The sequence below is a fragment of the Procambarus clarkii genome, chromosome 21, assembly GCF_040958095.1.
Source record: "Procambarus clarkii isolate CNS0578487 chromosome 21, FALCON_Pclarkii_2.0, whole genome shotgun sequence".
In the NCBI taxonomy this organism is placed as follows: domain Eukaryota; kingdom Metazoa; phylum Arthropoda; class Malacostraca; order Decapoda; family Cambaridae; genus Procambarus; species Procambarus clarkii.
Window position 1 is genome coordinate 8916853 of NC_091170.1, and position 11904 is coordinate 8928756.

Genomic DNA, 11904 nt, shown 5'->3' on the forward strand with positions numbered 1-11904 from the left:
GGAGGGGTTTATATTGAATTTATATATATGCAGCCAATCAAACTACAGTATTAGACTACATACATTGAAGAGGTTCCTTATCTTATTTGTACAGCAGGCCTTAATCCACCAGGTATAACTAGGGTGTAGACACCAAATTTTCCTCGTGTGAGGTGGCTTCCATCACCCTGGTAACTGATGCACAAAGCATGCTTCCTCGTCTTGACCTGTCAAAAGGGCACTAGCTGTAAAGCCAGAATCCTAATATATGACAGCTATATCAGAGAAAACACTGTACAAGGAACCATAAACACCTAGGCTTAATTACCTTGTTTGAGTCGATCATTCGTGTTCTAACCGGTACGCCCTATCTACTGACATTAATGGCCAAAAATGATTAGATAAACGGGTTTCGGAAAGACACTTCCCTTGAGATTGATGACAGCGTGTTGATGATGGCAGATCACTACTCTGATCTTCCATAACACTTCGTCCAAGAGAATTTATAGGAGCCGAATTTGCTCCACGACCCTGTGGTGTTAACAACAATAACAATGGCTGACCACTCCCCCCTCACTGACGCTACTGGCCTACATTGTCCAGATGTCAGTAAGTGATAGAAGGGTCACATTTACTCTATTTTAATTCTGATAATTAAGTTAATTTATATGAGATGTTTTTATGATGGTAAAGTCCAAAGACTAATGTATTTAAGAATAATTCCCACCATAATAGGTGGTGAATTTATAATAGTATGTGGTAATGATATCCCGTTTTCTATAGACGGAAATTTCACTACAAGTTACATTTTCTATGGGTTAACTTGTTTATACAACACAGCAATATTATCTGCCTGTATGATATTATTAAATGGTGTCGGATTTTCCGACACCACCACCACTACACCACACCACCACCACTGCACCACATCACCACCACTACACCACATCACCACCACTACACCACATCACCACCACTACACCACACCACCACCACTACACCACATCACCACCACTACACCACATCACCACCACTACACCACACCACCACCACTACACCACACCACCACCACTGCACAACATCACCACCACTACACCACACCACCACCACTACACCACATCACCACCACTACACCACATCACCACCACTACCACCACTACTACACCACATCACCACCACTACACCACATCACCACCACTACACCACACCACCACTACACCACATCACCACCACTACACCACATCACCACCACTACACCATCACCACCACCACCACATCACCACCACTACACCACACCACCACACTACACCACATCACCATCACTGCACCACATCATGTCACGGGGGATGGGCCGGGGCTCTGCTAGCACTCAGCTGCTAGGGGCTCAAATGGCCGAATACTCAGCCCCTCCGACTCCCGGGATTCACCGGAGTCTCCTTGGTCACACAAGAGAGGACCAACAATGCCCATCTCCGCAGGTCTTTGCTTCCACCACAAAGGGGTGCCACTGATTCACCCTGGAAGCCCTTCAGTCAAACACGGGGAAACTACTGTTAACAGTTCCGGCCTAGACCCGTGGGGGAGTGAAGGAAGACTCAGGCTTACCTTATAACCATAACCTCCCTGAGTCTTGCCTGCCAGACAAAAAGGTTGCAGGAACTCCTTTCCCGCCTGTCTTCTCTATCTTCTTCTTAACAAGGTCGCCTGCTGGGTTATTATATCTGCACCCCAGCAATGCAGTTCAGTGGGTGTATTATGTGTTGTTTGTTGCCAGAAGGTTGCTACTCCCATAGCTCTGCTATTGGACTGTCGGCCCAGGGTACTCTCCCAGGAAGGTCTGTGTGGCTTTACCTCTCTCTAGCCACTATGTTACTAGTTGCCACCATTTAGGCACTGATACTGATCGGATGGCTAAGGGTACACTTTTATATAAGTCTGTGTTGCTTTTACCACTCTCCAGGCGATAAGAACCTCTATAGAGAACGTAGTGTTCCCTAGGTGGTACTATAATAACCTTCGTGTATGCTCATAGAGAAATATTATAATGGAGGCACACTTAAACACAGTGATAAAATGTGTGAATTTACTGATGCAAATTACATGAACACACATACAATCACAAGTAATACAGGAATATGAAAATAAGGATAATAAGTCTGGAGATCGTCAGCCTCTTCTTCCACGACCTCCAACACTCCTTCAACTGGGCAGAAAGACAGGAGTCCCACACTCTCTCACAGGAGGGCCTCTTCACCACGTCGGCGCCTCTTCTTCACTGTCCTGCCATCCATACACACTGTCCCCTCTGACAGTCCTGGACACAAGCTGCCTTGCAGCCTATTCTACTACAAAAGTATTAATGTCCTATTGCCACATACATAAGTGAATATTGTGGCCTATCTAGCCTACTCACACAAGGGGTAATGGGAGGGAAAATGATCTACCTTACATTCCTGGCTCACGACGCCTGTCCCTCGATGGTGTGAGGTTCCCACGCTTCCTGAGTCGATCCTTGACGATCCAGGAACGTTCCACAGGTCCTCAGGCGTCGTAAAGCCTTCGCGTCCTCGCCGTTCCAATCCCTGAGATTCAGCTACCCCAATCCTGGTTCATCAATGGGCACTGAGCTAATCACTATTTTCCCACACTCGCCCCTTCCACAAGGCGTTGCTCCTTGTCCTAGGAACGGTGTCGTCCTTCCAAAACCCTCAGTGGATGTGACCCAGTCACAGCTAGGCCTGCCCGCCACACCTTTCCAGGCCCTCAACGTCCAGCGTCGCCGCCCAGCGTCGTCGCCGAAAATTTCCTAAGTTTGGCACTCTTTCGCTCAATAAACTTGGTTCCTTTTTGCTTCCCAGAAGCGCGGGGTCTCCAATACATCAGATGGGCTGCGATAGCTAGCTCTAATCCACTAAGAAAGGCTTGTAGAGCCTCAAATCCTTGAGAGCTGACCGAGGTGCGTCCTCTCGCCTTCACGGTCAGGTCAACTCTGACGTTGGCGCCGCCCGGGGCACTCGGTGACGTCATGGTGGGCCCTGATTGGTCGCCCGCTACCCAAATCGGCCAATCCGCGATCGGCTAGTGTCTCTTCCAAAACGTTATATCTGCAGCAGGGGATACTCTTTCATTTTATATCAGGGCGCCAATTCCCCTTACTTACCACTTATAATGTAACTTTCTCCCTTAACTGGCAGCCGGTCTGGTCGCCACACATACCAATAGACTTCCCTGTACCTCAGAGAAACATTAGGGAGAGTTGATATGACTCTTAAAGCCGGCAAACGAAAGAAATAGGAGAGGGCACCGTAACAATCACCACCACTACACCACCACCACACTACACCACCACTACACCACACCACCACTACACCACACACCTAACAAACCAACACAAAGTATTGGTCTAACATACGTAAACACAATAAAATCATTTCTCTTCAATGTGTCCACTTTTTTTTTAACTCGTGTTAACTCGAATTATTTTCCGCTTTCTTAAACAATTTATTTTAAAGCTGTTTCAATATGCACTTAATTAAAGTATTTTCAATACATACAGAGCGTACGATTGTTAGTGAAAATGACCTCAATGACACTTTCATCAATTTTAACGTAACTGTCCAATCAAAACAGGAATTTTCTGTGTTCTAAATTTTCTATTTTAAAATTTCTGTGTTCTAAATCATGTATAAATTAACATGATTATATTTTAACATACTGTGATTATTTAAGCGATTAGATTAGGTTAGGTGTTCATGTTCTGTTGGTAATTATTTTTCATTTGTAGTTCGTGGGATGAAGCATTTACAGTCTTGCGATTCGAACAGAGGTCGTCGGCGAAGCACTGTTCGAAAATATTCGAAGGTCTTTAATTGCGAGTCGTGTGTAAAGCCAACCCGTCCTTAGACCAAGTCCATTCCATCCAGCGGTCGACCCCAAAGACGCATTCATCCATTTTAACCTGCTGTTCATTCAAAACAGGAATTTTATCAAATATAAATTATTATTATTATATAAGCATATTGTGCATAATTAGGCCCCTGGGTTAGGTTAGTTTAGATGTTAAGGTTCTGTTGGCGATTGTTTGTAGTACGTGGGTGAAGCATTTACAGCGTTGTGGTCCGAACAAAAGTCGTCAGCGAAGAACTTGTTCCGGAAGTGTTCGGACGTCATCAGTTGTGTGTCGTGTGTAAACCATTTTCCATTCATAAACAAGAGGGTTTGGTGGGTGGATGGAATTTTGTCTTTGTTGATGAGGTCGGGCTGTGATGAAGTTGGGCTGTGATGAGGACGGGCTGTGATGAGGTCGGGCTGTGATGTGGTCGGGCTGTGATCAGGTCGGGCTGTGATCAGGTTGGACTGTGGTCAGGTCGGGCTGTGATGAGGTTTGGCTGTGATGAGGTTGTGCTGTGATGAGGTCGGGCTGTGATGAGGTCGGGCTGTGATGAGGTCGGGCTGTGATGTGGTCGGGCTGTGATGTGGATGGGCTGTGATGAGGACGGGCTGTGATGAGGACGGGCTGTGATGAGGTCGGGCTGTGATGAGGTCGGGCTGTGATGAGGACGGGCTGTGATGAGGTCGGGCTGTGATGAGGACGGGCTGTGATGAGGTCGGGCTGTGATGAGGTCAGGCTGTGATGAGGTCGGGCTGTGATGTGGTCGGGCTGTGATGTGGACGGGCTGTGATGAGGACGGGCTGTGATGAGGACGGGCTGTGATGAGGTCGGGCAGTGATGAGGACGGGCTGTGATGAGGACGGGCTGTGATAAGGACGGGCTGTGATGAGGTCGGGCTGTGATGAGGTCGGGCTGTGATGAGGACGGGCTGTGATGAGGACGGGCTGTGATGAGGACGGGCTGTGATGAGGACGGGCTGTGGTGAGGACGGGCTGTGATGAGGACGGGCTGTGATGAGGACGGGCTGTGATGAGGACGGGCTGTGATGAGGACGGGCTGTGATGAGGTCGGGCTGTGATGAGGACGGGCTGTGATGAGGACGGGCTAATATACAAGCCCAAACGTAACAGCTTAAACAGATCTCTCCAAGACGTAATACAGTGCCCCTTTTCCTTACAAGCTCCACTACTTGCTATTCACAGCCCCAAAGAGTGTTGCATTTCTTCCCAAACACAGAGAGAGAGGAATGTAGAGATCAATAATTGTCTAATTATTGCTGATTATTTGTTAGCGTTAAGGATTAAGTGAACAGCCGCTGTTGATAACTAATTCCCGACACCTGAATCCTCATTAACCGCGTTAAATGGGCTGTCAACATCACTTAAACCTGCTGGTCTTTGAAGCCTTGCAAAGAGTCATCTTCATGCATTATAATATAATTTGAGTCAAGCTGATGTGGTTTTCCTTTCATACAGCTCTGCTACAGCAGAATAGTAAAGTTACAGCTGTAGTCACAACTGTAATACGTTAGACTGTATTTACTTCTGGCCATTAAGAGCAGCTATATGTTAAAATCTTGAATACAAGGCTGTAATTCCCTCTGTAGTAGATTTCAAAATGTAATCACAGATTCATTATAATTAGGGTCTAGAAAGCTTGACACACAATATAGGGACAAAGATCGGGACAAACTTGAACATTTCGTCCTAAACTGTACGTCAATTTTATCGTTTAAATGTACATCTCAGATAACATTCCGTGACACGACTTTGTTGTGTCTGATAAAATACCTGAACTTCAGAAATTGTATTAGTATCGGGTTTATAATAGATTACATTAATTACAAATAAATTATAACATATGTTATTCAGAGGTATAAATAGAAATTATATTTGTTTAATTTAGTCTATAATATCCATCATAAAGTAATTAATGTTTAACTATTAGATAAAACAATTACACTGTATGTTAATCTAACCACTGTAATTACAATGAAAATAGTATATCACTGTAAAATATATATATATATATATATATATATATATATATATATATATATATATATATATATATATGTTGTGACGATATCTCTTTCAAGAGAGATTGAGCCTCCTTTTCCCTATATCAGTAACGTCATTCTACAAGTACAAGATGCTACATTCAAGATATTTCCACCAGTAGCACAAAACGTTTTGACCAGGAAGCAAAGCGTACCTTGCACCACCTGACACACCGGGTCATCGCCCGTCATCAACGAGCTAACTACCCATTCTCCGCCTGCCTGCTCCTGATTGGCTGGTGTATCGCCGACAGCACACCTGCACCTGCACTCACGCCCTCTACCTGAGTCGACGTCTATGCCAGCTCAAGCCGTCCTCCTCAGAATATTCCTGTGCTCTTAGAAGTTGACATCTCTCTCTGGTATACTAAGCTCTGGCTGTCGTATACTAAAAGAGGTGGCAGCTATAGCCAATATTCTCAGCACCTGATTATTATTGCATTGCACATTATTTTATTGTAGAGTAAATTTTCATATCTAGTAATTATTCATGTTGTTTTGTTTGTTGACTTGTTTTGAATTTTACGTAAGCCAAGGGATTGTCTTTGTTCATATTTTGTTTTCTAAAGTAATTAAAATTTCAGTGTTTATATTTTGTGTTTTGCGTGTCTTCACATTACCTTACCACAGACAAACAGGCAAGCAGTCTCTTTTTTTCTTGTAAGTGTGATCAGGCATTGACACCTGCCATTGGAGGACTGCCGAACATCAACACTCCAACACTTTACCGTCACAATATATATATATATATATATATATATATATATATATATATATATATATATATATATATATATATATATATATATATATATATATATATATGTCGTACCTAATAGCCAGAACGCACTTCTCAGCCTACTATGCAAGGCCCGATTTGCCTAATAGGCCAAGTTTTCATGAATTAATATATCTTTTCTTATTTCTTGCTTATGAAATGATAAAGCTACCCATTTCATTATGTATGAGGTCAATTTTTTTTATTGGAGTTAAAATTGACATAGATATATGACCGAACCTAACCAACCCTACCTAACCTAACCTAACCTATCTTTATAGGTTAGGTTAGGTTAGGTAGCCAAAAAAGTTAGGTTAGGTTAGGTTAGGTAGTCAAAAAACAAATAATTCATGAAAACTTGGCTTATTAGGCAAATTGGGCCTTGCATAGTAGGCTGAGAAGTGCGTTCTGGCTACTAGGTACGACATATATATATATATATATATATATATATATATATATATATATATATATATATATATATATATATATATATATATATATATATTATTAAATATGACCGAAAAAGTAAGATTAATAATTCTAACACGAATTTTCTCAATCTTTCGTACATTACGCTTCACTGTTGGAGGTAAATCAAAAATCACTTCTCCAAAATTCATTTTTATTTTTAGGCTGACGCGACACGGGCGCGTTTCGTAAAACTTATTACATTTTCAAAGACTTCACAAATACACAACTGATTAGAACTTGCGTTTCCCTGATTTTATATCTACATTTGAGTGAGGTGGGAAGGGTGATGTGGCATTACATTTGAGTGAGGTGGGAAGGGTGATGTGGCATTAACACAAGACAGAACACTAGGGGATATTAATAGGGTATTAAAAGTATCAACACAAGACAGAACAGAAACAATGGGTATTGAATAGAAGTGTTTGTAGAAAGCCTATTGGTCCATATTTCTTGATGCTTCTATATTGGAGCGGAGTCTTGAGGTGGGTAGAATATAGTTGTGCAATAATTGGCTGTTGATTGCTGGTGTTGACTTCTTGATGTGTAGTGCCTCGCAAACGTCAAGCCGCCTGCTATCGCTGTATCTATCGATGATTTCTGTGTTGTTTACTAGGATTTCTCTGGCGATGGTTTGGTTATGGGAAGAGATTATATGTTCCTTAATGGAGCCCTGTTGTTTATGCATCGTTAAACGCCTAGAAAGAGATGTTGTTGTCTTGCCTATATACTGGTTTTTTTGGAGCTTACAGTCCCCAAGTAAGCATTTGAAGGCATAGACGACGTTAGTCTCTTTTAAAGCGTTCTGTTTTGTGTTTTGTTGTTCCAGACACAAAACAGAACGCTTTAAAAGAGACTAACGTCGTCTATGCCTTCAAATGCCCACTTGGGGACTGTAAGCTCCAAAAAACCCAGTATATAGGCAAGACAACAACATCTCTTTCTAGGCGTTTAACGATGCATAAACAACAGGGCTCCATTAAGGAACATATAATCTCTTCCCATAACCAAACCATCGCCAGAGAAATCCTAGTAAACAACACAGAAATCATCGATAGATACAGCGATAGCAGGCGGCTTGACGTTTGCGAGGCACTACACATCAAGAAGTCAACACCAGCAATCAACAGCCAATTATTGCACAACTATATTCTACCCACCTCAAGACTCCGCTCCAATATAGAAGCATCAAGAAATATGGACCAATAGGCTTTCTACAAACACTTCTATTCAATACCCATTGTTTCTGTTCTGTCTTGTGTTGATACTTTTAATACCCTATTAATATCCCCTAGTGTTCTGTCTTGTGTTAATGCCACATCACCCTTCCCACCTCACTCAAATGTAATGCCACATCACCCTTCCCACCTCACTCAAATGTAGATATAAAATCAGGGAAACGCAAGTTCTAATCAGTTGTGTATTTGTGAAGTCTTTGAAAATGTAATAAGTTTTACGAAACGCGCCCGTGTCGCGTCAGACTAAAAATAAAAATGAATTTTGGAGAAGTGATTTTTGATTTACCTCCAACAGTGAAGCGTAATGTACGAAAGATTGAGAAAATTCGTGTTAGAATTATTAATCTTACTTTTTCGGTCATATTTAATAATATATGTCTACAGGAAAGACTGCTACCAAAATATACTAATATATATATATATATATATATATATATATATATATATATATATATATATATATATATATATATATATATATATATATATATATAACTGAAAACTCACACCCCAGAAGTGACTCGAACCCATACTCCCAGGAACAACGCAACTGGTATGTACAGGGACGCCTTAATCCGCTTGACCATCACGACCGGACAAAAGGAAGTGATAGCCGAGGCTATTTGAACCACTTCCCCACCGGCACTCGGATGGTAATCTTGGGCATAGCATTTTATCAAATCACCTCATTCTTTGGGGCACACGTGAGAAACACAAATGCAAACAAGCCTGAATGGTCCCCAGGACTATATACAACTGAAAACTCACACCCCAGAAGTGACTCGAACCCATACTCCCAGGAGCAACGCAACTGGTATGTACAGGGACGCCTTAATCTGCTTGACCATCACGACCGGACAAAAGGAAGTGATAGCCGAGGATATTTGAACCACTTCCCCGCCAGCACTCGGATGGTCATCTTGGGCATAGCATTTTATCAAATCACCTCATTCTTTGGGGCACACGTGAGGAACACAAATGCAAACAAGCCTGAATGGTCCCCAGGACTATATACAACTGAAAACTCACACCCCAGAAGTGACTCGAACCCATACTCCCAGGAGCAATGCAACTGGTATGTACAGGGACGCCTTAATCCGCTTGACCATCACGACCGGACAAAAGGAAGTGATAGCCGAGGCTATTTGAACCACTTCCCCGCCAGCACTCGGATGGTAATCTTGGGCATAGCATTTTATCAAATCACCTCATTCTTTGGGGCACACGTGAGGAACACAAATGCAAACAAGCTTGAATGGTCCCTAGGACTATATACAACTGAAAACTCACACCCCAGAAGTGACTCGAACCCATACTCCCAGGAGCAACGCAACTGGTATGTACAGGGACGCCTTAATCCGCTTGACCATCACGACCGGACAAAAGGAAGTGATAGCCGAGGCTATTTGAACCACTTCCCCGCCGGCACTCAGATGGTAATCTTGGGCATAGCATTTTATCAAATCACCTCATTCTTTGGGGCACACGTGAGGCAAACACACCAAGAAATATGGACCAATAGGCTTTCTACAAAATCACTTCCATTCAATACCCTTTGTTTCGTGTTCTGTCTTGTGTTTAGGAATTTAATACCCTATTAATACCACCTCACCCCATCCACCTCACTCAAATGTAGATATAAACAAATCGAAGATGTGTAAGTTCTATTTAGTTGCGTATGTGTAAGCTAAAGTCTTTGAAAATGTAATAAGTTTTACGAAACGCGCTCAAGTGTCGCGTCAGACTAGAAATAAAAATGAATTTTGGAGAATTGATTTTTGAATTACCACCAACAGTGAAAAGAAACGTACGAAAGATCGAGAAAATTCGTGTTTGAATTATTAATCTTACTTTTTCGGTCATATTTAATAATATATGTCTACAGGAAAGACTGCTACCAAAATATACTAATATATATATATATATATATATATATATATATATATATATATATATATATATATATATATATATATATATATATATATATATATTGTGACGATAATCTCCTTCAAGAGATTGAGCCTGCTCTTCCCTCCAAAAGACGTCGATATAAACATCTATATAAAACAAGTATGGAAGAAAAATCCAACAACGACAACACCAGCAAGGTTTGCTAGAGCGCAAAACGTATGCAGCCAGGAACACCTGCTCCACCTCAAACCGCCAAACTACCTGTCTTGTCGACCGGCTCATCGCTGATTGGCTGCCGGGTCCGGCTGCAACTGCACTCCACCCACCATACTACTTGATGTCTGGGGCCGCCACGACCTCAGTCTTCAGAATATCCCGTGCTTTCGACAGGTTAACACGTCTCGTTGGTAGACTAAAGCCCCAGGCTTACGTGTACTAAGAGAAGTGATAGCTTGAAGCCAATATTCCGGCACCTATTTCCATTGTTTGCCATACTCTTGTTATTTGTTCATTTGTCTTAACGTAACTTTTCATTTTACCATTTAATTATTCTTATTATTTTGATTGCTTTTATTATACGAATTTGTGTGTCCATTTTATTTATGTTTTGCTTTCTTTAACATAATTAAAATTTCATTGTTAAAATTTACTTGTGTTTTGTGTGTCTTCTCCTTACCTTACCACAGACGAAGTTCCAGAATTTCTATTTTTTTTTCTATATGTGACGAGGCCATACCCCTAGCTTTTGAACAGCCGAACACCAACGCGTTACCGTCACATATTATATGGGGGCCTGTCCTAGGAGCTTCACTCAGGTACTGGTGCCAAGTGGTAATTAATGGTAAGCGTATTTAACTTTGTTAACATAACTTTTACTATTTTTCATATTCAATTTAATTTTTTATATGGTGCGGTGTATTGTGCATTACGAGAGTAGCATATGGTGAAGGTGAGACAACTTTGGATTACGTGGTGACTGTAGGCCTCAGTCATACTCTTAATTGGTCATCTCTCCCTCCGTGTTATTACTCGTGTTTACCATCTTTGTCCCTTGGATATTTCTCATTTTTGACAGATCATCATATTGGTACCCTGGTACTGTGGTCTGCCCCGGGTCAAGTGCACCCAATCTTCTGCAATCTGACTGTAGGAGGACAAAGAGGGCCATAGTTCGTCTAGCTCGAACTTTAGTTGCTGAATTGGGACCTCAGCGGCAGTTCTCGTCACCAGTTGACACCTCGCACCCCTACACGTCAGTCAGAGATGATGATACATACAACGGTAGGGAATTAGCTTACTTTTTCAGAGCACAAAAGTTCGCTAATTCTGTAAGTATCATATTAAATTCAGTAGGAAAAACTTGCTTTATGTCCTATAGAGACTCGGCAAGGTATGCCTACATCCTTGGACTACCAATTTTACTTTTGAGGCAATTAACTGTTTCATTTGTTTTCGAAACTCTGTTTCATTTGTTAGTAGGATTTTCTTGCCCTTATCCTCTTACATGAGTACCGGGTACAAGATTTCCTGCGCCCTTGATTTAAATTAATCATTTAACACCTTGTACTTAACT